Consider the following 27420-nt stretch of genomic DNA (forward strand, 5'->3'; position numbering starts at 1 on the left):
TCCGCGGCAACAGCATCAGTGCATATGGCTGTATTTTTTCCTTCTGCCTAGAGGGAGTTGGGTTTTCGCTCTTCTTTAAAAAGGTAAGGGTGTGTGGGTGTGTGTGTTGTGTGTAGAGACGTATAATCATTTGTAGTAAGTAACTGCTTCAAATGATCTGATTTTAAAAATAAAGACAAATTGCCCCCCTCGCCAGATATTGCTGTGTAGGGTGTGTTCAAAGAAATATTCTATAGAAGTTACTTTGAACAGCTTGATTCCATTAACACTCGGCCCATGTTTTGTGAAAATCAAGAAGCATGTTGACCACATTCTTATGCTAAATATGCGGGTAAATTATATTACTTGCCGATGTTTTAACAAGCAAGTAAAACCTGATAAAATTCGATAAATCTGATGGTAATAAAGTTATGTTTCCAGGAAGATGAAGTGAGCATATCTAAACCTTGTTAAATATGATCCACCTCTCCTTTCTCTAGACAAATGAATTTAAAAAGTATTGTGACCCTGCTGCAGTTTCTCACGTGGTGTAGTATTTTTAAAGTACCACGCATTCTTTTCCAGTTTTTATAAGAAAGTGTATCCTTTAAGGAATGTTACTTCTCTTTAATTCTCTTTGATTCATTAATAGTTGTAGTATGAAATGCTGGCACTGCCAGTCTTATTTTCTGGTAAATTCCATGCTCTGTTTATCTTATGATTAAATAAAGCCATATGTGTTTCAGAATATTGGGAATAGAAAAAAATTTTCCCCACTCTGATTCCCACCTCCTAAGTCATCTTCTTTCATCTTTTGTGATTCAGACAATACTGAATGTTCTTAAAGTATTTACTAGGTTCCCTTAAGCCCAGTAACCAAGAGATAACTTTGAGCAGTGGTATGCACTTAAATTCCCTCCCCTGAACAAAAATTCATTAATATTATTACCTTTTCCACATGAGATTATGTTTGGGCTCTTTCATAGCAATGAATCTTAAAATGCCTCAGAGGAATGCCCATGGAGGGTCAGAGGGCCCTAAGTCATTGAAGACCTAATGTTTAGATTTCCTTCTCTTTTGTATGCAAAATCCCCTCCCCCCACATTTGTAGGGATAATATCCACACATTTGATTTGTCTTTAATATTACTTTGAAAACATGTACACCAATGGCTTGCTCATTCATAAACTGAATTTTGTGCCACAGGAGGAGCATACTGGTTGAATAATAGACAGCTCTCACTGATAACTAAGTCTCTTGCTGTCTCTGGGATTCTGTCTCCTCCAGGTGGAAGAATCATGACTAAAATTCCCTGCCAGTCTTATGCCTTATCAGCGAATATGTGTATAATGTCTTTTCTGCAAAAATCCTGTCTGTCAGAGGGATATACATTGCTTAGTTTCATATTCATTAACCTTGTGCCATGAATGCAAGTTCTTCATTAAGATCTGTTCCATGGTAGATAAGGGAAGTCGTGTTATCTGCAAGAGAAGCAACTGAAAATTGTTCATTTCTGCAAGGTCACAATTTACAAAGGTAAACCCCAGTTTCTGTGTTCCAACAATCAAGAATACATATAGTCCATCCTCCCCACCCCAACCTACTTCCAATAACTAACCAGCCAATGGCAAGACTGGGAAGAGCAGCTCTTCGTGCTGCTACCAGGTAGGTCTTTCAAATCTGCTTTTCAGTCTGTGAACATCAATCTTTGCAAAACTAACTCTCAGAAGCAATATTTAAGTCGCTAACCATTGACTCACAAATGGGAAGCTATTCATCTGTTGGTTTCTCTTTAAAGGATGATTGACATGGATATCCCAGAGGGTGTCTGAGTTAGACACATGGGTCATTGGAGTGATGAGAAAGTAGACTGTAGAGTCACAAAGATGCTGTTCCTACTCTACTATGAGACCGTGACAAAACTCAGCTTTCCTGAGCCTTGGTTTCCTAGTTTTTAAAGGGAGATGATGAAACTCCACAAAGGTTTGAGTGAAATGGAATTTTTGAATGAAATTAGATTTTTCAAAAATGCAACTCATCATGCTTGGTAAGTATTTTATTATTAATCTTATTAACTTTTCCCCCTTCTGTTCATTTTGGGTGTTACTTCAAAGTGGAATATACTTCTAACCCAGAGTGGTCCATTAGCACTGGTAAATTCAGCTGGAGAATGTGCTAAATGACCCAGGCATTACGCTTGGGCCCAATGGTGTAATGAGAGTGGTCCAACATGGCAGAGTTGGGAGAGCTGGCCTGGCTCTTGACTGCTTCTCCTTGTCTTCTCACTTCCTCCCTTGTCCTATGTCTTGGGGGGCCATGCAGATATATGTGAACACCCACCTCAGCCCATACATCCAGACAGCTGCCTCCTTGGCCTTGGGGTGCACACACTTGTGATGTTGCCTGCCCAGAGAGGATGGGTCCAGTAAGAGGTGTAAAGGCCCTGAAAGTGATTGTGTGGCCATTGTGGCAAGGGAACCATTCTGGGCCCCAGAGCATAGTCTGGAAGGAAGGGCACAGGCTCTAGGCAGGCATATCACAGTAGTCCTGGGACTCATTGCCTGAAAGGAAAGACCATGACCAAAGGGACCATGACCAGAACCAAGCTGGGTTCTCTAAAGCCAGAAACCCAAGGCAGGGGCCCCTCTTGCCTGGATGTAAGATTCCTTCTCTGTAGACTTCAGGAATGATGGAAATTGGGAAAGCTGCTAAAGAGAGGTTCTGGGAAGACTCATGGGATGATATCATTTGATTTAGGGCTTGCAGGATAAGCAGGATTGAGATTGGTATACAAAAGTGAGGAAAGTGAATCAGCAGTAGCCCCATTGTAGAGCGGTGTGTGTGTGTGTGTGTGTGTGTGTGTGTGTGTGTGTGTGTGTGTGTGTGTGTGTGTTCAGCAATGCAGGAGGAACGAGTCTGATTGGAGAAGCAGAGCTGAGCAATCAACATACACTGATGCCTTGACTGGCAGGACTCTTAGTGACTAGTGAGAAAGTCAGCAAGTGTGGGAGGCTTTGAGGTTTTTTTTTAAAAAAAGAATCTATCATTCTCTTAGAAAACAATACCCAATGGCATTAGGAGCTGTTTGCTGGGATTTATGATTCCAGATGTCAGAGTAGAGGGTTTAATGTTAGCATCTACCCAAAAGACCTGGCTTTTCAACTAATTCTCCCAAAGATTAAAAAGGCAAAGAGGGGAGAAAATGAAAAACACTGCTGAAAAAGATATTGATGCAGTATGAAGTCACAATTCTCCAAACAAGCATTGTGTTCTAATCCTTTATCGAGCTGAGAAAACTGCACAGCACACAGACACTGCTGAGGAAAGTCTTTGATGGGATAATAATTCTGTCTTTGGCATCATTTATCCACATTCTCATTGCCCTGAGAAAATAACTTGCTCCAAGTCTTGAGAGTCTTGTCATCCCATCCCTATAGCGTGGGACTATCATGGTGGGAAGATGGGGTCCAGTCAGCCTTTACTTGATCAGTAAGTTATTCCTTTAAAACAACAAAATTTTGTTCCTGCATAACAAATGTGAGTCGAGGCATATTAAAGAAATTCTCTCAATATCTTTGTCCAATATCATCTGAAATAGGAAGTAAAAGACCTAAATCAATATCTATACCAAGTGCAGAAACATTTTTTACCTTATGTCTTCACTTGCTGATAGGTTGTTATGGAAAAATTAAAATTTTTTTTATTTCAGAATTGACCTGTATTTGATTATAAAATATATGCTCATAATAGCACATTTGAAAAAGTCAGAAATGTATGAAAATAAAAATTATCTATAATCCTACCATTGGAGAAGTAGCCACTGTTAAATATTTGTCACATTTTCTTATTTTTTGCCAATGTGTGCAAATTATTTACCTAGAAATATGTGTGTATGTACACACATAGGAAATATGTTATATAAATGTGTTTATGTGTGCATATGTAGATAATTTATATATTATACATTGTATACATTATACACAATACTGTACTTATACTGTATCTACAGTTATATTACTTTTCCACGTATTATTTCATGAACTCATTCTCATATGTTAAATTTGTACCAAAACATAATTTATAACAGCTGCACAGCAATTCTATGTATATGGTATGGTCTGAATGTTTGTGTCTCTTCCTCATTCCCACCCGCCTCGGCCGCCCTACAAAATGCATATGTCGAAACCTAACTCCCAGGGTAATGGTATTAACAGGTGGAGCCTTTGGGAGCTGATTAGATCATTAAGGCTTTGCCTTCATGAATGCGATTAATACCCTTATAAAATAAGGAGTCTCTTTGCCCTTCTGCCACGTGAGGATACATAGAAGTCACCATCTATGAGAAATGGTCCCTTACCAGACAGCAAATCTGCTGACACATTGATCTTGCACTTTCCAGCCTCAGAACTATGGGCAATAAATTTCTATTGTTTATAAATTACCTGGGCTAAGGTATTTTGTTTTAACAACCTGAACAGACTAAGACAGTATATGTCATGGTAAATTTAAGTATTTGGATATTTAAGCTTTTAAAAAATTTTTGGTTATAACTTGTATTGTGATAAATACTCTCACGTATAGCATTGTAATCTACTTTTTTCTTAAGATTAATTTCTATAGCTGAAATTAGAAAATCAAAGATTGTGAACATTTAAGAGGTTATAATACATGTTGCCTTCTAGGAAGGTTTTAAAAATGTAAATGTAAAACATAAATTCCCAACAGTAAGTGTATAACAGAATCTGTTATTTTTTTTGCGGGGGGAGAGGTTGTATCTTTCCAATTTTATAATATTTATATTATAAGATATTTATAATAAACCAGAAAAATAAACAAATATACATAAATAAAATAAACCTTAGCTGATTTGAAAAATAAAAAATAATATCTCATTTTTAAAAATTTTGTTCTTTAATTCTGAGTGTACTTTCCCCACATTTATTTGGCATTTCCATTTAGTCTTTTGTTTGTTTGTTCATGTTTCTATTAGCCAGGGTTTGGTCAGAAACTGCTGTAGGTATTTCAAGCAGGAAGTCATTTAATACAGGGAATTAGAGGCTTATGAAATGGTTAGAAAATATTGGGAAATAGATCAGGGAAAGGTGCTAATAGCTTTCAGGAAATTAGAAGTGCAGGTGTTTCCAGAAACCATGCTGATGACTTCAGTGATTTCAGCTGCCTGAAGCACCAATGATCTGCAGGACACCCAGCAGCTCCTGACACCACCTCACCTCTGCTGTCGACTGAAGCCTTCACCCCTGCATAACACTGTTACAGGTGAGCCATGCTTCTGCTTCTCTTGCACTTTCCAACATCTCACAGAAATTCCTCACACTGGTGAACTGTGACCCAGAACTCTGACGGCAGAGATCCTTTCAGACTTTGCAATGCAGAGAAGAACATAGAAGGGGAAAAATGGTTCTAATTAGCCAATAGACATTTTGGCATAACGTCCATTACACATTTTTATATTGGTGTTTTCGCCTTTTGACTTACTGATTTGTAAGAACTCCTTATATACTATGATGGCCCTAAAATATGCACTTGATTTCCTGCAGCAGGAGCATAATTGACTTAGGTTGTCTCAGATTTTGCCTTCCTGAATGCACTCCTATACTCATGCCACACTTCCTATAGGCTGTTCTCAACCAAGGACTAAGCATGGCAATGTTCTAATGCAGGCTCGTTACTGCAACACATGGGATATCTTGAATGAGTGACTGTGTCAAGTGTGCTGACACTTTCTTGTAACTGCAACAGTCTGACGCTTTCCCTCCCCAATCCTCCTTCATAGGGATCCAGCTAGGATTGCAGCCTGGGGACTCTCCCTGCCTTCCCTAGCTCCCTCCCTTTTTTTCTTTCACAAGCATTTCCCTAGTAAATCTCTTATATGACTAATCATGTCTAAGTATATGCTTCTTGAAGGAGCAAAATTAACATATATATTAATATAAAGAGAGAGGCTGTCCACAGAAGTTCTCCCATAATCAGTAAATGGCATCATATTTATTTTTATCTGGAAAACTATAAACCTTATATGCCCGTATTTTGTGCATATTTTATAGAAGTTTACTTATCAGTGATTTTTCTCTATGATCAGGATGGTCGATCTCATGAAAGAACTTACAGGGGCTTCCTTACTTCTCTCTGCTCAGAGAATTTTTCTTTCACACTTAGAACTTATAAGACTGAAATTAACCCACAGGAAGAAGATGTGAATCCCCATCAATTTTAAAGTCCTTTTAAAAGTCCTTCTCAAATGAAAACCTTGTAGAGTGAGTATTGATAAGAACTGGTCCCTTAATTTCCTCTGGCTGCAGTTCAGCAGATAATACACTATTATTTTAAGAGCCTAAAGTGAGAGTGTTTACTCTCTTTTATTGAAGGATGAGCTTGAGTTCTGGATCAATATGTAGTTTTTATCCAATCTTGTTAATTTAACTGCCAGTTTCTTTACTTTCTAGAAGACGACATGGGACATAAATTGATAAAATGGTTTTGTTTCTCTGTCTAGCACCAGAAAAAGCAAAACAAAGCATTTTTTTACTGTTCTTTTTTTTTTTCATTTTCTGAAACCACCTTTATCATTTTTTCTACTCCCTGGTAGCAATTAAGTGAGTATAATTAATGAGGAATTAAGCCTATAGGAAAAAAAAACATCAGAAGTCAGGTTAATCTGATTTTATTAGGAGTACCAATGATAACTGGGAAATCCTTGGAAAGGACTGTTAGATCGTCAGCTGAGAAAAACTTGGGGAAGCAGAGCCTTGAGATCTGAAGATCTTGAGCAACTGTTTGACATTTTCAGTGACAAGTGAGCTTCTAAATATGAAAAAAGAGAGTAAATTTTTTAATGAAGTAAATTAAACACTAATTTAAACTAACATACAGGGATTGATCTCCATGAGCCTTCTAGCTGTGGCTCTGCCAAAAACATAACATCTAAGTTAAAAAAAATGTAATTGCTATATAAGGTCAACTTCAAGGCAAGACCGCTAGCCTTCCTTTCCACCCAGATTTCCACCTCTCAGTTTCTATATACAGAAATTCTGTAGTTACCAGTGGTCTACGGCAGAAATAGTAAGATGGACAATCAAGGCAGTGATTATAATGTATCAATATTTGAGGCACTAAAATGTCCAAAATGACTATTGATTTTGATTAAATTTCATGGCAAGATAGTTTATCACTTCCTATATTGGTCAGGATGAGGGCAAAAAACAGATTGTACACTGAAAAGAGTTTAGCTGGAGAAAAGTTAGTGAAAGTCCTACGGATGGTGTTTGTACTTTGGATAATTTGGATTAGGGAAATGTTTTTAAAATATGACACAAAACATTGGAGACTAAGAAAGGGGAGGGTGGGAGAGTGGTGAGGGATACAAATCTACCTATTGAGTGCAATGTATACTATTCTGGCAATGGGTACCCTGAAAGCCCTGACTTCAACGTGATACAATTCACCCATGTAACAAAAAGCACTTGTACTCCCTAAATTTTTTGAAATAGAACAAAAAGAGAGTTACACAAAAAATGAAAAAATAAAATATGACACAAAAAATAGAACTTGTGAAAAAAATTGATACAATAGCCAGATGCAGTGGCTTGTACCTATAATCCCCCAGCTACTCTGAAGGTTGTCAGGAGAATTGCTTGAGGCCAGGAGTTCAAGACCAGCCTGGGCAACATAGCAAGATCCCATCTCTAAGAAAAAAAAAAAACCAAAAAGGAAAGAATTAATAAATTAAACTGCATTATTATTCAATACTTCAGGATGATAAAAGAAACACAGCAAGATACATATTAATCAAATTACCAAAAATCAAAGACAAAGAAAAAATTGTGAAAGCAGCAAGAGATAAAAAACATTTTGCATTAGGTATGTCTATACCCATCCCCCTACTCCCATCTGCCTGACACCCAATGAATGTTATTATATGTGCACTTAAGTGTTGATCAATTAATACCAATTTGATGGTCAGTACATGTGGTGCTTGTTTTTCCATTCTTGTGATACTTTGCTTAGTAGAATGGGTTCCAGCTCTATCCAAGATAGTACAAGAGGTGCTAGATCACCATTGTTTCTTATGGCTGAGTAGTACTCCATGGTATACATATACCACATTTTGTTAATCCACTCATGTATTGATGGGCACTTGTTGTTTCCACATCTTTGCAATTGTGGATTGTGCTGCAATAAACATTCATTGGTGAGACTGCAAAGTTTACAACCTCATTGGAAAACAGTATGGAGATTCCTCAAAGGACTAAAAGACCTACCACTCAATCCAGCAATCCGGCTACTGGGTATCTACCCAGAAGAAAGAAGCCATTTTATCTAATGCAGTTTTTATTTGGTTCTGTGGTACATTTGTGTGTCTTAGTTTCACTCCCAAGTTTTGGGGTTTTCACAAGGTGTTCTTATCTGTGGATAGTTGCTAGTTGGACTTCACTGGAGTGAGGAGTAAAGCCTGGGACCTCTTATTCTGCCACCTTGCTGATGTCCACCACTGCTATTTCATTGATTTTTTGTTTTCAGATAATTGTAGATTAAATGCAGTTATAAGAAATACTAAAGAGAGATCCTGTGTACTCTTTACCAGTTTCCCCATTAGTGACATCTTACAAAACCATAGTACAATATTACAACGAGGATATTGTATGCAATGCACATGTATAGTTTTAAAAGAAAATGCCAAACTATTTTTCTGTATCTTTTTATATGACCATCAGCAATATTATAAGCAACCTGATTTCTCCACATTCTCACCACATTCTCACCCCACTCGCCTTTTTAGAAAATTTTAGTCATTTTGATAGATGTGTAGTGATGTCTTATTGTGGTTTTAATTTGCATTTCCTTAATGGATAGTGATGCTCACATCATTTTATGTGCCTATTTTCCAACTGTATATTCCCTTCAGTGTAACATCTGTTCATGTCTTTTGCCCATTTTCTGTTTGGATTTTTATTTTCCCTTGGTGAGCTTGGAGAGTTTTTATTATGTATTCTAGATATTAGTCCTTTGTTGGATATGTGATTTGCAAATAATTTCTCCCAGTTTTTAGCTTGCCTTTTCATCCTCTTAATGAGAGCAAACATTCTTAATATTGATGAGATCAATCTATCAATTTTTTTCTTTGATGGATCATACTTTTGGTGTCAAAAATTCTGTCTAGCCCTACATCCCAAAGATTTTTTTTCTCCACTTTTTTCTAAAAGTTTCGTAGTTTTGATCAATTAGCTTCTTAACATTGGCTTTTTAGATTCCATTAGTGTTGGTTTTGCCTCTTTAAATGAATCTATCTTCTAACTTCAATTTCAAATTTAATCACATTGGGATCATAATGTGTTACTATGCTTTCTCTTCCATTAATTTATGCTTATTTCTTTCGTGTTTTTCCTCTTTGAACTTTAGTCTTAGGTTAATATATTTTCCTGGCACTTTGGTTGGACTTTAGCAGTTAGATATTTTATTTATTTATTTTTAAACTTTCTTTGCAAATCAAATGCAGTTATAACAATAAGATAATTGAATTCCATTTGATACCCCACAATGCTTGATTTGATATGTAATGTTTCCACAGTCATTCCATTCTAAACATTTCACACATTCCAATATGTTTTTCTTCTTTAGCAATTAATCAATTAGTACTGTATTTTTTAGTATCTATTTTTAAATTATTATAATGTCAAAATGTAATTTAATTGCATAAATATATAGGAAAATCATCTATGTGATGCTGACTTTTAAAAATTCTTAAGACTTACTTTGTAATCTAGCATTTGGCCAGTTTTTTAAATGTTTCATATGTGCTTGAAAAACATGCATATTCTCTATTTGTTGAGTGCAGGGACCCCTATACTACTATTTGATCAAACACATTAATTTTGTTATGAAAATTTTATTTACTCTTACTAATTTTAGGTCTGCTTGGTCTGTTAGTTTGTGATAGACGTGACTTAATGTCTTCCACATTGATTGCTGATGTAACATTTTCTTCTTCTAATTCTGGAGGCTATTACACTATATATGTTGATGGATCCAGATGCATTTCAATTCATGATTATTCATTTCATGCTATTCATCCTGCTGAGTGGGTGACCAAGAAAAAGTCCCTGACATATCATAATATGATGTCTCTTTACTTTTCCTCCTAAAAATCTTTGCTTGGAATTTTATTTGGTCTGATATTAATATTGCTACACCACCTCTTTTTTTTTAGACAGAGTATTTCTAGTTTATGTCTTTCTAGCCCTTTATTTTCAACTTTCTGAGTTATTTTGTTACAGCAATGTTCTAAATAGATATCATAAGTTTTCTTTACTTTTTTCTAAATGTAATTTGATAGTTTCTGTACTTAGGTAAGTTCATCTCTCCACATGCATTATGATTACTGATAGGTTTGGATTTTTTATTTCTAATTTCAAAATTGGATTTCTTTCAATCATACTGTTTTGTTTTCTATCGTCTCTTTTCTTTGATCTGCCTCCCACTTTTCTCCTTTCCATTGTATTGATAAAGTTATTCTGTGTTCTTCCCTTCATCTAATTTTGCTTGACAAATTGTATATTTTTATATCTATTTTGTTCACAGTTGTTAAATTTTTATCATTCATACATAAATCCATGATTTTCAAGCAAAAGCTAAAAAAAACTATGCTAGGCCAGGCTGGGTGGCTCACACCTGTAATCCTAGCACTCTGGGAGGCCGAGGTGGGAGGATCGCTTGAGCTCAGGAGTTTGAGACCAGCCTGAGCAAAAGTGAAACCCCCCATCTCTACTAAAAATAGTAAATATTAGCAGGGCATGGTGGTTTGCGTCTGTAGTCCCAGCTCCTCTGGAGGCTGAGGCAAGAGGATCACTTGAGCCCAGGAGTTTGAGGTTGCTGTGAGCTAGGTTGTTGCCACAGCACTCTAGCCCAGGTGACAGAGTGAGACTCTGTCTCAAAGAAAAAAAAAATGCTATATTTCTTTTCCTTATCGTAAAACCACTTACTGTGGCCTGCATTAAGTACCCACTGAACTACACTTCCCAATTCCTTATTATTGCTGATTTGAATTTAATTCCTCCTTTTAAAAATGAAAATTAACTATTAGTAGCTATAATTAAATTTACCTACATATTTTATAATTGCTTTGTCAACATATTTTCTAATTTCTGTCTTGCTTATTGCAACTGCAAATGTACAACTTGATGGATTATCACAGTTGTCCAGGTTGTGAACAAGAACATTGCCAAAGCTCTAGAAGCCTTCTTCACAGCCAATCATACTCTTCTTTATAGGTATACACTATCTTGATGTCTAATTTTATACTTATGCCTTTTTTTGAACTTTATGTAAGTCATACAGCATATATTTGATCATGTCTGGCTTCTTTAGTTCAAGATCATATTTGTGAAATTTAATCATGATGTTTTCTATAAATCATGTAGATCATTTAATGTCATTGTTATACAGTGTTTCTGTGTAGGAATAAACCAATAGTTATTTACCTTTTCTACTCTTATTGGGCATTTGACTATGTCCAGTACTTAACTATTATGGATAATGTCATAAACATTAGTGATTTTATTGTCAAGGGACTGTGCCAAAGTGTTGGGAAATGCTCGTGTTTTCAGGGCAGGATTAGGTTGAAGATACAGAAACTAAAGGAACTGGGAGACTTAAATGTCAACACTTTCAAGGTTTTTAAAAGAAAGATATGGTCTGATGTTGAATGTTAAAGATTAAAGTAAGCTAGAGAATTGGAGATGGCTTGTAATACACATTTTGGAAATGAACACATTTGTTATGATCATTTACCACAATTTGTTGATGTTCTTAATGAACTGTTTTTGGAGACATACCTTAAGAGCCACACTGCCTTAAACATACCTGATCTTGTCTGAGAAACACCTTGGGAGTCTCATGGGAAGAATAAAAATTCATTTTTCTGTCTTGATTGTTGCCAAAGTTTTGTGACAATTAACACCTGTTCAATCCCTAAATGTATTAGACAAGAAAACGCTGTGGTCACAACCAGCCAACAGCATTTAGTTAAATGTACATTTCCTTTTTTACTAAAGTATATTAATTTTTAGCAAAATCTCAATTTCTCTTTTTCTGAAGAAATGAGTCTTCAGTCATTTTAATTTTAGGAAGACAAAATCTTTGGCATTTGAAAACTGACTTCTACAAATATTTTTACAAAAATAATTGTTTTCTTTTGTGGGTTTTATCCTCTGAATGTGGAAAATTAGAAAACCACAGTTTTTTCCTTGTAAGTAGTTTCCCACACAAACAAAATAATAGCTTCCAAGAAAAGTTGGATGCTTACTAACAATATATGGTTCAAACCAATATTTCTTTGGGATTTTCCCACACTCTTACATTGGAACTATATATATATATAAACTAAACCATAATGTCATCAGAGTAATTATGTTTCCTAGGAAATTGACAACGTTAACAATAATTGTTGCTAACATGTAAGTAGAGTTTACAGTTTATAAAAAACTTTCACATACATTATCTCATTGGAGTTTTTGAACAACACTATAAAATACTTATTTATGACTCACACTTTTTTGTTTATTTGTTTTGAGACAGAGTCTCACTCTGTCACCCTGACTAGAGTGCAATGGTGTCATTGTAGCTCACAGCAACCTCAAACTCCGGGGCTCAAGCGATCCTCCTGCCTCAGCCTCCCGAGTAGCTGGGATTACAGGCACATGCCACCATGCCTGGGTAATTTTTCTATTAAAATATTTTTTGTAGAGATGAGGTCTCGAACTCCTGTCATCAAGCAATCCTGCCTTGGCCTCCCAAAGTGCTAGGATCACAGGTGTGAGCCACCCACCACACCTGGCCTGACCTACACTTTTAAGATTAGGTAACTGAAGCAAATGATCTGGCCCAAATCAAACAATGACTTAGAGGCAGAAGCCTGGGTCATTAACTCTTGGCAATAGGAAAATGTCCAAAATAAAATGAACTTATAGTTGGGTTGGAAGTATCGCCGAAGTAAAAGAATAATGCTAAGAAGGTGGTAAACCAGACTCTGTTGGTCAAATCCAGCCCTCCAGCCTAACTTTTTGTAGACGAATCCTCCAGCTAAGCATGTTTTCTGTGTTTTTAAGGTTTGTAAAAACAAACAAAAAGCAAACAAACAAAGAAGAATACACACCTGAGACGTACGTGACCCACAAAACTTAAAATATTTAATAATATGAATGGGTCATTTACAGACAAATTTTGCGGAGCCCTGTTTCCTAGCAGTGCAGGTACCAGGCACAGGAAGAGGCAGCTGCTCTGCTGGCAAAGGCTCCCACAGGCTGCGGTCTTTAGTGGGAGGGTTGTCTGAACTGTTTCCAGCGCACCTCTGAATGTGGGATACCTCACTTGCAGGCAGTGCCTAGGACCTGACCTATGTAGTTTCTGAAGCTGGGGAACTGAACCTGAGCAGGAAAGGGTAGCGGGTTCTAGGCTTGGCCTCCATGGGGCTCCTGCCTGCAGGGCCAGGTTGGCAGTGCGTTTAGTTTTGTGCGCCCTTTGGCCTTGTGCACGTGAGAGCAATTGTGAAGCCACTCTGTATTTCTAATTTTTCCAGTAACGTTCTGTTTGGTGTAGAACCCTATAGCGAGGTAGCCTAAGGATATTTTTCAATAGTGAGCACAAAACCAGGTATTTTCCATTCTCATATTGTCATTCACAGCAATCGTCTGAGAGAACGTAAAGAGGGTGGGGGAGGTTGTTAGGTTCATCTGAGTGGATGTTTCCTGGTCCCCAGTTCCCAGTGTCAAGAATGAGTACTGGTACCCGGTCCAGCCCATGATGGAGTGATCACAAGCACAGAGCAACTTAATACAAACAGTTTATCACATAAAAGAAAGAATGAAAGTAAAGGAAGCTACACTAAGGGAAAATACATTGCAGATTAGTCCCCATGAGTGGACAAAGACTCTGGAAGCTGAACACATGGTGCCTTTTATAAGCCCACTAGCTTGTCCTGCCTTTCCCCTGGCAGGATTGGTTGCTGTTTCCCACCTTTGGGTGTGATTGACAGGTTGGTGCTATATAAAGAATCACGTGACAGGTTATGTAACAGCGTAGGTTATATAATAGTTTCCTTTTCTATGCATGCATCTTTCCCAGAATCTGTCACAATGCCCCACCCATGCTATGTTAATTAGATGGTAATGAGCTTTAAGTCAGTTAAAAGTTATTAGGAACTCTTTACCGTGTATGTTCCCACCAGGAAACAGTTCCCAGCTGCAGTTTAGTTCCTGGCTACAATTTGGTTCTTGCTCTCTACCTCCAGCCACTTCTTGCCACCTTTTTACCCTGCACCAGACCTAACAAGGTGAATAGGTGTCCTTCTATTTGACATATTGCATTCGTCTACTATACCTATCATTTAAAAGATTTAATGTAGGGTGATGGTTGCTAAAGATAGCCTTTTAGCTGACTTTTATTGAAACCCTACTTTGTGGAGGCACTGTGCCACATGCCAGGACTATGAAGATGAATGAGGCAATATACCTGCCCTAAAGGATTTCATGGCTGACAAGGGAGGTGAAAATGTAAGTAATTACATCGACACAGTATACTATTGAGCAGAAACTTAATGGAAAGATATGAATGTGTTTTTGCCATTGAGTATGGCTGGATCTTGACACCACCTATAGTTCTTTTCCTGCTAAAGTTAGGTTTAGAGTAGCTCTTTATCAGACTGGTCAGTGGAGGTCTGGCTAATTCTATAAACATTTACTAGGAATGTTTACTGTCTACCAGGCAGGCCTCTTCCTTCCACCTAAGAAAGTTCTACAAGTAAATGGCAAGTGACACCAACACCAAAAACCACTTAAGCCAATTAAGTGTTGAGCTAGGAATCCCACCACTGGCTGGTGACAATTCAGACAGGTACCACCAGCACTTAAATCTGTTTGCTGTGTCTGCCTGAGAGAGTTACAAGGGACCCAGTGACAGCCCAGATCTAGCAGTCAAAGCAGGTATGGGAAAGTGGGTGGATTTGGCAGGGGGAAGTCCCTGAGGCATTGGTGCATGGACACATCTTGCTACATGACAGCTACCTGGGGTGGCTCTGTCCTCAGTGCTTTGAATCACATGCAAATGTGACCTTCATCCGCTGCCGTCACAGAGTGCCTCTCCGCTTTTTCACATGCCAGTTTTTCCCACCCACTTTCAGATGTCACAGCTTCTATTTTACCCTGGAGCAAAATAATCTTTAACACCAAAAACAAACCTCCCCCTCGCAACTTACTTCCCTCTATACTCAAAGATTCCAAAAGGAGTGTTGGCTTCAATCTGCACTGGCCTCCGGTCCCCGGGTGGTGCCACCTGGTGCTCACAGAACTATTCTCTCACGCTCTGGAGTTACTTTGGCTATAAGGACATTTTGAGTTGTCCCAGGCTTCCAGATGAGTTATGAGAAACTGGCAGTGGAAGCAGTGGTATCAAAACCAGAGAAGCAAGACGTGTTGATGCCAGGCCAAATTCAAATGAAAATAGTCATTCTCCTTTTAGACCCATGAAAACTTTGGTTCATGCAAAGCAGTCTGAGGAGATCTCTCACTGTATCACCTACCTTCAGCAACTCTGTCTGTAAAAACGTGATGGGGAGATGGAGGTTAAAGGGTACAAAGTTGCAGTTATATAGGATACATAAGCCTAGAGAGCTAACGTACAGCATGAGGACTACAGCTTATAATATTGTATTGTATACTGGAAATTTGCATAGTTACCACACACAAAAAAGATAACTATGTGAGATGATGGAGATGTTAATTTTCTTGACTAGTAACCATTTCACTATGTATATGTATAGCAAAACATTATGTTGCATACCTTAAATATATGTAGTAAATGAACGCATAAATAAATAAAATAGTAGCATATCCCAGAGATTAAATTTTAAAAAAAGGAAGGGAAGAAGGTCATATTTAAATCTAAAGTGAGAAATGAGAATTGAATTTATAATTTAACATTTTCTTATCAATATCCACTGTGTAACCAATTTCATTTTTGCAATTTTAGGCACGTTGTAATTTTATAACCTGCCTAAATGCTTGCAGGGCCTTCCTGCTGAGAAAACACCACACATTTAATCCATGTGATTTCTTTCTCCTGTTCATTGCTAATACATTTCCAAGATTCATATCCTTTTAAAAAAGCAGAATCATTATATTAGAGAAGTGCAAATATAGCTCAAGCAATGTATCTCCTGGGACGAAAGCATTTTTGGAGGAAATCTGCTTGGTTACAAATGATGCAGAACGTTTCCTTTACTCTGGTAGACACTAAGTAGTCAACAGTGGAAGCAGCTCCAGTGTGGAAAGAAGAAGGAGCTATACCGGCTTTGATTCCTGGCTGAATTTCTGGTGGCGGCATCTGAGGTGGGATTGGACATAGGCGTGGTGTGACTGAAGCTCCTGTCATGCCACTGCAGTGGCGGGGACACCTGTGGTGACAGTGCCTGAAGCCACAACAGACGGAGCAGATGAGGTTGTGTTGTTGGTGTAGAAGCCACCTGTGGGCAGGACAAAAACTAGGAATCAGAATGCAGTTGTACCCAGGAGTCAGACCTGGTTTCTCCTTTGGGTTCTGTCACCAACCAATTACGTAGCCTTTGGTGACTTGCCAATCACTTGAGGCAACGATTTCCACATCTCTAAAGCGAGGGTGCTAACATTAAAGTTCTCTGATATCCTTCCCAGTCCTAAACGTCTCCGATATTATTGATGTATTCTCACACTTTCAGTTGTTTCTACTGCTGGAATATTTAAAACTTTTATAATAAAATATTAAGCATTTAAAAAATTAAAAAATATTTAAATATTTAATATTTAAAATATTTAATAAATATTTTAAATACATAATTTAAGTGAAATATTAAAATTTAATTTTAATGAGAATTTTTATAATAAAAATTTAAGCATAGAGAAAAATAGACAAAATGTTATAATAATCCCCTGATCACCCATCACCTGAATTCAATAACTACTAACATTTTAGCTACATTTGTTATACCTATTTTTTGTTTAATTTTTTTTTTAAAGTATGGATATCTTGACATTTACCCTTCAATACTTCAGGAGGTACCTCTAAAAATAAGAACATTACCTATATAACCATGATATCACCACTAATAAAATTAATAATAATTCTTTGACATTGCCTAACACCCAGTCTGTAATCAAATTTCTCCAGTTGTACCCCAAACATTTTCTACCTTGGTTTGTTTGAACCAGTTAAGGTCCACACATTTCATCTGGTTGTTATGCCTTAAAATTCTCTTTTAATGAAAATTAATCTCCTCCACCTTTTTTTTCTATCACATTAGCTTATGGAAGAAAATAAAATTTTGATGACAAATAAGCTATTAGTCTGCATCCTCTTCCTTAGCAGAGGTGCAATATTATGCTGTATTGGACTGGTTTATAACCACCATTTAGCTCCAAGTCCCCTTTCCAATATCCCTGTTCTCAGTAAGAAACAGACCAAAACTGACATCTCTGGCTCAGATAACTGTGACTCAAAGCAACAAACTCCCGTCGCCAGATTCTGGGGTCAGAATTCATCAGGGATTCAGACTGGGGCATGGGGGTACGTGGTTGATTACTGCACATGGAGACAGAAAGAAAATGTTTTCCTTGCTGAATGAGGAGAAATTTAATGGAGGGCATTAAATCTGCAATACCATTTAAAGGAGTTTCTATTTTATTAGATACAAGCTCAGATTCTCTTTAGTCTTAGGGGAATTCTTAAAAGTATTCAGCTGCCTTTTCCCTTTACAAGGTCTACAATTTTTAATATTCTTCCTGAGGATATTTTAACCAAAGATTATAATGATTTTTATTTTATTGAACACGAGTAAGATGAGATTTTGGGGGGGACATTCAACTTTGATCAAACAATTTGGAATGAGGCTACCCATTATACAGCGTTCTCATTAGTGGTGTCTTATGACACTGCTACATTTGCACTATGGTTTGTAACTCCCATATTTTGGCATTTGCTATGAATTGAGCATTTGAATCTTTAATGCCAAGCTATACGTAGGCCACCTGCTTACATCCTTCTTTGTTCTTCTGCAATTTGTATATCTTTTTCTTTATCACCCAGAGTTGTGGTCAACAGAGAGGGAAGCAATGATTTTTAAATCTGATTTCTCCTTTAAAAACTTGATGAAAATAGCTAAGCATAAACACCAATAAATATTACTGTTATTCATTTATCTTTATTTTAAAAAGTAACATAGCCACATTGTATAAAGCTGAACAAATATAGAAGCAAAAAATGACTATCACTAATCTGATCATCTAAAGTCATTGCCGTTAAGATGGTAAGATTTCATTCTCATTTTAATGCATCTTACATGTAAAAATGTTTGTACTTCTATACATACATCTATCGTGGAAAACCTCTAGGTGCCAGCCACTGTAACTGGCATTTGTGACAGTTACTTGTGCTATTTACCTACATTTCTGGTTCCTCTTTTTTCACACATGTGATATGATGGCACTTTCCTGTGCCTTGAAGTTAGGCATAGCCATGAGACACTTTAGAAAGGAACTTTAAGATCAGATGTGTGACTTGCTAAGTTCCTTCCCACTGCCACAGTGGCAGGTGAAGCTCCAGATAGCAGACTTTATCAGCCCGAGTGCCCGTGGAAGATTATCTGGGACTCACCCTTCGGTCAATCCTTGATGGACTTCAAGTGTAAGAAATCAGCTTTTGCTGTTTTAAGCCACTGGGTATTTGGAGTTGCTTCTTACTGGAATATTCGCACTGCTAAAGTTTTGACATATTTTATCTAATTTAATCATCTGAGTAACCCTAAGAGGTAGATGTTACCATCCCCATTTCACAGAGGAGGAAACTGAGATAAGCCATTTGTCACCACTGCCTGTACTGTTCTTCATTCTCCTTCTCAAGTTTGATTTATGTAGTATAGTATTTTTAGACCTATATTATTACCTTTATATTAGGAGTCATCTCTTTAAAAATGTCCTTATATCTGTAGTGATTTTTATAATTTAACTTAATCTGTACATGATGGGTTTCATGCCTTCCTGTATACTTTGATACTATTTTATTCCCATTTATGAATTTAATGTATTCTAGTTTAGTATGTGGATTACATCCTTCTGGATCCCCTGCAGATCTAAAAGTGTCTTTCTGCTATTCTTACGTATACACTTAGATGTGTGCAGAATTCTGGAGCCATGTTTTATATCAAAACTCTGTGGATGTTGTTCTATTGTCTTGCAGTGTTTAATGTCACAAGGAAGTTTGATGTCATCCTGATCTTCACTCCTTTGAAGGTCATTGTTTTTCCTGTCTGGATGCCTTTTGGACATTTTATTTGGCCTTAAATTTTTAAAAACTCTGCTACAATGTCTTTGACCTTGACTTTGTGGCATATAGGCCCGTTTCATCTGCAGACTTAGGTCTTACTTTGGTTTAGAGAATTTTTCTTCCATAGTTTTAAAAAACATCATTATTATTGGTCTAGTCTACTCTTTACTCTTGGACTACTATTAAATATATTTTGCATATCCTTGTTTTTCATGTTTCTTATCTTACATCCTATTCATTTTTCTCATTTCTTCTGTGTACTTAAAGGATTTCTCAAGTTTATCTTCTACTTCACTGATTAGATCTTCTGTAGTATCTACTTAGTATTCAATACCACATTTAATCTTTAAATTCAGAAATCGTAGTTTTCATCACAGTTTTCTTTCCTGGTCTCAAATAGTTTCATTTTTTATAAATACCTGCCATAATTTCATATCTGCAGTGCCCTTTTAAAACTGAAAACAGAGATTACACAATTTCTTTTAAAATGCCTCTGTTTCTGAAAATAACTGTAGATTTCAGAAGATGACATTTGCTCCCCTTGCTATTAAATGTGGTGGTTTCAGTGGCGTTCTGTTTATTCCCCCTGAAGGAAGGAGGTCCAGGCTTGGCATATAGAGTTAGGATTTGATGGGGTTTTTATTTAAGAACGGATGGTTCAAGTCTCTTTCTGAACCCTTCAGTCATCCAGTTGGAGGGTGACGGGGCAGCTGGGCTTTGCTGTGGTTTACTTCGCTGTAGGGCTGGACTTCTCGATCACTGTGCAGCCTCTGGAAGCCAGAGCTGGGGCTGTAGGGCCTCTCGGCAGGGAGTGAGCCCTCACGGAGGCAGTTTCTTCCCTGATGTGCCCCTTCCATGCAGCTCTGCTGGGGAGAACTTCCCACAGGTGTAGCAGAGTGGAAATGTTTCACCACCCACACCCAGCTCCCTCCACAGTGACCCCCAGGCTCATTAGCACCCCACGTTTCCTCCCTTGCATTATAGGATTTTAGTGCAGGTTTGCTGGATTCCCTTCCACTTACCCTCTGGGCAGACAGCACGGTAGTAGATCCTTCTTTCTTTTCATGCATTCCCTCTCACTTCACTATTCCTAAATGATTTCATGAGTGATGCTTCTGGAATGTGTGTGTGTGTGTGTGTGTGTGTGTGTGTGTGTGTGTGTGTAGGGGTGTGTGTGATCTTTCCTTGAACTGCAACACTGGATACTGATTGTTTCTTCTTTTCATAATCTTTACAGTTATTTAATTAGGAATTGGGGAGGAGCAATGCAATGTTCGCACACACGCCATCGTCTTGGCTGGTCTGCACATTGTTTCTGAATATTTTCTGTGTGTCTTGTACACATCTCCAAGTAGACGCAGAGAGCTGGACTTAGGTTTCCTTGTACTTCCCACAGCCTAACCAGTGCTTTGCATATCATTTACATTTTATAAACACTGGTGGAATTGAATTGAATTCTAATGCACTCTCCCCCGCCTCCTAACCCCCAACTCCAGGCTTTAAACATCAATATTTTTGCTGGCAGAGATTCTTCTAAAATAAGAATTGCGTCTCCAGTTTTTTCTTCTTCAGTTTCAGGAAGAAAAAAGGTAATATTAGAGTACCAGATAGGAGAAATTTTCTGTAATTCATTTAATAAAATAATTGGGTTAATATGCCTGGGTCTGTAGCATTACAAGTGAAATCCATGCTTCATTGCTTTCTTACTGGGTGAACTACCCAGGGAAGCCGAGAGACTGAAAATGAGAATAACAGCCCATTTTTCCCTGTCTGCGCCTGCCGCCCCCACCTTCATAGCCAGCTTGTGCTCAAAGCACAATGCAACAGCAGAATACTGTTTAAATCTCTTCTGAAGTGTTCACGTAGATATGGTCCTGAGAGCTGTTATAAAAGTCAAATCTAAGCCATTGAATTAGTTGAACAAGTCAGCTGTGAAGGTTGTGTCTGAGAAGGTTAGCCGACTAAAGATGGTTAGCCACAGGAAAGACATCATTTATAGCCCATTTTCCAGTTATTCCTTATTTCCCTCTTAGAGATTGATTTACCCACCTGGCCGCGCAGATGAGCAGTTTGACTCCTGTTTACAAGCGGCAGTGTGAAGGGAGGGTCGGCTGGGCTGCTGTAAAGTAACAACAGATCACAGGCTGGGCAGCTTACGCAGAAGACATTTAAATCTCGCAGTTTTGGAGGCTGGGAAGTCCAAGATCAAGGTTACAGTCAGGTTTGGTTCCTGGTGAAGCCTCTTATCCTGGCTTATAGATGATGCCCTCTCACCGTGTCCTTACGTGGCAGAGAGAGAGAGAGAGAAAGTGCTTTCTGGGGTCTCTCCTAAGGACACCAGTCCTATCATTGTATCAGGGCCCTACCCTTACTCATTTAACCTCAGTGACCTTCTCGAAGGCCCCATTTCCAGATACAGCCACATTGGGAGTCAGGGTGTCAACATATAAATCTTGGGAGGACATTATTCAGCCCGTAGCCAGTAGGCTGGAGGATATGGGTGTATGTGAAGAGATTTGGACCAGGAATCAGAAAATTCCTTTTCTTGCCTAGTTGCTATGTGAATTCGATGAGTCATTGCAGGTTTTGAGTCTTAATGGCCTCCTCTAGAGCACGTGCACGAGAAAATCGCAAGGCTTCCGCCAGCTGGTTCCCCCAGGGATCCACGGTTCATGCTAACATGGCACACGTTCCGGCCTGTCCAGTGAGCTCAGTGGCTGAGCATCCCATGTGCGTGCTGCCCTCGAGCAGCCAGCCTTCCTTTGCTCTTGGGCATCTTGATGTCCAGAAAACCCTTCTGTTACCAGATTACCCAGTGAGATCCTTCTCGCCCTTCAGAATACTTACGTGCGTCATTCATTCTCTGTACTTTTCTCCATCTCCTTGTTCCAGGTGCTGTTCTAGGTACCGGGGATGTCCCCGCTCTGATGCAGCTTACGTTCCAGTGGGGGTGCGTGGAGACAAGTTGTTTATATTTGATGGTCAGGAAAAGCCTTTGTGCAGGCATGCAAAGGACATGAGCTAGCCAAGCCCATGTCGGGTGAAGAGGACTCTGGGTGGGCAGGGCGGGAAGTGTCTGGACTGAGCTTGGTGTGGCTGGAGAAGAATGAGCAAGGTGGTGGGGGGGGTGGGGTGGGGTGGGGGTGGGCAACCAAACAAAAATGAAATAAGTTCAGGCAGGTGGTGGGGCCCAGAGTCAGCCAGCCTTTGTTCAGTCTCTAGAGACTCAATGCCTTTTCCATTTTGACCAGAATTTATACCATTCTTTGCAAGAGGATGGTTTGTTAGGAGCTCACTCCTCTGTATCGAAAGCAAAACTGTCTAGATTGATATTTTTTAAATGTAAATTGAATCATGTTAGTCACTTGCTTAAAACACTTTATTTTTTCCATTTTATGATATATATAAAAATCAAAACCTCTCACCATGACTCCACATGGGCTGTTTCTTACCATCCTAACCCTATTTTGGCTGCTCCCCCCTCTGCCCACCCGCGGCTTCTGAAGCTCCAGTCACGGGGCCTCCTTCAGTTCCGTGAATCTTGGGAGTTTATCCTCCCTTAGCGCTACTGATGCTAAAGGTTTCCCTGTCTGGTCCTGGCTTCCTGCCCTATGGGGCTCAGCTTAAATGTCCTCTTCTGAATCAGGCTGAAAACATCTCTTTACTGGAATTTTGAATAATCTGTAGTTACTTAATTTGTTGCTTTTCCCCTTGCTCCCCTCCCCCTACTAAATTTACACTTCATGAGGGCAGGGACCACTTGCAAGCATTGTTTCTGGAACATGACAGGTACTCAAAATATTTGTTGAATGAATACTCCATGACTAGGTGAATTTGGTATTTGATAGCACTGCCTCAAGCAGTCTGGAATTTTCTGTGGGTCTCCAAGAAAGCTGGGGAAATAGGTAGTTCTCTGACCTCATCTCCCTTCATTTCTCAGCCGCATGTTGCTCAGCTGATGGCAGCCTCTTCTGGATCTGGAAAGCCTTTTTAAGTTATAATTTTAATAACTGTCCTATTAAAAATGAAACCTTCTTTTCATTAATGAGGGTTAGTACAATTTGATTTATTTTATATTAACTGTGTAAAGACAGGGCAATTTGTTGACAAATAAGTTAGAAATGACTGAGTTGTTTTTGGTTTGGGAATGGAATGCATGCTAATAGGTAGATTGAAATGCAATTACTTATTCCTGCACTGGAAATTGAGAAAACACTGTCATGGCTTACAAAAACAAGGTTTTATTTTGATGTTTCCACTTGATGAAACAAGAGAAGATTTTAGGCTGCTGTGTCCAACCTGTGTTCTTAAATATTAATAACATAGTGTGTTGTTTTCTACATCCAATAAATAAGTAATCAGTTTGGATGTATTCATGACTATATTTCATGTTTTCCTTTTTTTGAAAAGTAGTGTATATCAATCTGTGTATAAGAATTTATACAAGTTATAGATACGGTGAAAATCAGCTTGAGATAAGGATGCAGAATTATTACCATTTTTCTTCTTATAAGTTGAATTTTGACATTATATTCTTTATACTTTCTTTAGCAAGTGATCCATTTTGGAGACGAAAGAAAAACTCTAAAGCTGTAACTAAAAGCAATTCAAAACTCAGAAATATTTCTTTTACTTAATTTTTATTTGTGGCCCAACTTTGTAAGGAAAATACTCTCTTAATAGTTGAAAAACTGCAGTGTGCTACTGGCTTACATTTTACCAACATTGCTTCTCCCCGGTGCATGCTTAGGAGCAGAGCCATTTCATTGTCACAGCAGAATAATTGCTACTTTCCAAGTCAGGCTTCAGAGCCAAGCAGAGAAATGTAAAAATTCTTTTACAACCAGCAGCTCAGACCTTACGTATGTAGGGTACATTCCTAGGACAAGCTTTTAGATACTTAGGTTTCTCTTCAAACCATCCTAATGTAATCTCCAGCTACTAAGAAGAAACAGGTTAAGTCATAGTATCAGAGCCATATTTGTAATTCCTTTAGAAAGATTAAGATGATATCCATATAATATCTAAAGGCAAATTTGCATATGAATATCCTTATGATATATGGAAATCTGTGAGATAGGTTCAAATGTTTTGATAATTCTCACCCAATCCCACTGCACACCTTTTTGACATCTTTTATTTTCCAGTTAATATACATGTGGAAACTTTCATCAGAGGCTTGGTAGAGAATTATATATCTAAACTGAGTGTTATTCTTTCATTCTTTTTTTTTCTTATAAAAGGCTAACAACTGTGTTTGCAAGAAACTTCATCCCAAGAGGTTCATCTTCCACTATAAAGTGCAGTAAACACCCTTTTTAAAGGTGAGAGAGGAGGGAGTTGAATCTGAAATGTGACAGTGTTCCAGAAAGAATGGGTTAATGCACTGGTTCTCAAACATTGCTACACATTAAAATTACCTGGGGCATTTTTTTTTAAATACTGAGGATCTGGTCTCAACCCCAGAGATTCTGATTTAATTGGTGTGGAGTGTATCCTGACATTAAGAGTTTTCAAAGCTCCCCAGGTGATTCTAAGGTACACCCAAGGTTGAGGCCACTGGAGTGCTGGCCTTGGGTTGGAGTACCAGCTGGGAGTTAGGTGAGTCATACAGACTCTATGGTGGCCATTCTTTCTGTACGTGAAAAGTGGATAAATACCATCATCTTACAGGGCTATTGTAAGGATCAAATCTAAATAAAATGATGAATATGAAATTTAATTGAAAACTATTAAGGGCTCAACAAATGTGCATTCTTAGAAATATATTGAGACCTTTTTGCTCCAAAGAAATAACAATCTAATTTGCACAAAAAGTCATGCTTCAATCACCTTTACAGAAAACAAAGGTCCTGCCAATTTTTTGAGATAATTATTCGTCATTCTGGTAAATTTTAGAAACTTAGTGACCATTTTGTATGATATATAGACTTAGAGGAATATATAAATGCTGATACTAAAATAAATATACATCTATTTATATATACACATACACACATATACATAAATACATATATATATATATAAAATTGATCAGTCCCCCCAAGTGGAAAACTGAGGTAGGTAGATTGGCTGCAGAATTTTATGTCTGCATGGACTGGCTGTAATAAAAATAAAAAAGGAACTCACTGATAAAATAAAGAAAATAAAACTCTCAACTAATGTGCAGAAATCTACAAAGCACAGGGAAATTGTTCAAATAAAAGTTGTGGAAGATAAGGACGTTGAGGTGATCAATGAAATTGACAACAGGAAGGGGTTTGAGACTGTTTGCACTTGGGTAGTATCCATAGAGTGAAGGGGAAATTAAATCCAAAGAAAATGAGTTGAAAAATGAACAAGAATTGCCCAAAAAAGGGGTCGGAGAAAAAGGCACCAACTAGAGGGGACTTTGAGAGCAGGGGAGAATTTGTTCGTGAGATACTGGGGTTATTAGAGTGTACTTGGGTACCAGTGGGAGTGACCCACGGAGGAAGAGCTGGTGACAGAGAGAAGGGAGACCCTGCAGAAAGGGTGATGAGAAACTGTCCAAGAGGAGTGGTGGCCAATAGGAAGAGGAGTAGTGCATTTGTAACAAGAGGGAACACAGAGATTGTGGGTATGGATGTCAGCTCGTTATAAATTTGAGGATGGGTGTTTTTTCTTTCTTTTTTAATCTGTGAAGTGTGGTGTGATATCATCAGTTACCAGTGTTGAGAGTTGGATTCTTCAGGACAGATGAGCGGATAGGAAATAGTTGTCCCAGAGTGGAGGGAAGACTTATTAGGAAGATGAGGTAGGGCTGCTGATGAGTGTTTAGTGCCAATTTGTTGGTGGCGGTCATGAATTTAATATGAGGTAAGTCAGTCCTTTGGTCGATACTTAGGAGCAGGTGTGGGAAAGGTGAACGTTTGGGTCTAAACAGTGTAGTAGCTTTGTCCGGGGAGGATAATGGAGGGAGTTGTTGTATTAGTAAGTCTGGTTTCATGGAGCAGTGGGGTTTTGGTAGAGGAATGTCCATAATACTATTAATGTTATGGAAGCTCTTCCTGCAGATGTCTCTTTCTTAATCAGTGCTTGACTTCTGCCCTCCTCTCCCTAGCCCAGAGTCAGATTTGGGACAGGGCCAGCCGGGAAGCTTCAAACAGGCAGTCATCTCTAAGGGGCTTTAAATCATTAAGATACATCAGAAATGTAGGACAAGCAAGCTCAGATTTCTACATCCTGTCTTTACATACCTGGTATTGTGGAGTGTATGGTAGTCCCTCAAAAGATATGCCCACCAGAACCTATAAATGTGACCTGATTTGGAAAAATGGTCTTTGCAGATGCAATGAAGGATCTCAAGAAGAGTTCATCCCTGGAAAGTGTGGGCCCTAAATACAATGACAAGTGACCTTATAAAGCAAGAGGAAGGGAGAACACACGGAGGAGAAGGCCATGGAGTTATGTGGCCATAAACCAAGGAACAAGCTCTTGGAGCCACCAGAAGTTGGACGAGGCGAGGAAGGATTCTCCCCCAGAGCCTTCAGAGGGAGCCTGGCCCTGCTGACACCTTGACTTTGGACTTCTGGCTTCCAGAACTGTGAGAAAATAAATTTCGGTTGTTTTAACCACCAAGTTTGTGTTAATTTGTTCTGGTAGCCCAAGGAAACTAATACACCTGTCAAAATGTAAATAGTTCCTGCTCCCAGTAAAATGAACAGTGTCCTCCAGTAAGTAGAAAAATAATAAAAATAATAAATCTTGCCAGTACTGACCCAGGTCTGTTGAGTACATTTGCAACATCTGGCCGGACACTGATCCTTGACCAATCAGCCCGAAGACGTCGGCGGAGCCATCTGAAACTCTGAAATGGAATCGTGCAGGGCATGGAGCCGTTTTCCAAAAAGAAATGATTCTTTTTTTTTTTTTAAATCTAAAATTAAAAAGCACTAATATTCTATCTGAGAACTTTGTTTTTCAGAAAACTGAAAACTCAAGAGAGAACAATTATGGAAGAAAAGAGAATGCTGTATTAATTTTTTTTTAGTAGAAATATATTAGTGAGTGATTTTGTTCTTGTTCCCCCTGTTCTGGATAAACATTCCTCGCACAGGA

General features: G+C 38.3%; 1 long non-coding RNA gene across 2 annotated transcripts; it reads left to right on the top strand.

The window, feature by feature from the left end:
• Positions 1 to 1275: 1275 nt before the first annotated feature.
• LOC123626644 lies at positions 1276 to 26902 on the top strand. 2 transcript variants are annotated; one of them, XR_006730951.1, is made up of 5 exons: positions 1276 to 1644; positions 1778 to 2026; positions 5155 to 5256; positions 24585 to 24665; positions 26649 to 26902. It is a non-coding gene; the product is annotated as an uncharacterized LOC123626644 (long non-coding RNA). The 2 variants fall into 2 exon arrangements; XR_006730950.1 differs by lacking the exons at positions 1276 to 1644; positions 1778 to 2026 and having other exon boundaries at positions 4902 to 5256.
• The last annotated feature ends 518 nt before the right edge of the window (positions 26903 to 27420 follow it).

This window comes from Lemur catta, chromosome 22 (assembly GCF_020740605.2).
Source record: "Lemur catta isolate mLemCat1 chromosome 22, mLemCat1.pri, whole genome shotgun sequence".
NCBI lineage: Eukaryota > Metazoa > Chordata > Mammalia > Primates > Lemuridae > Lemur > Lemur catta.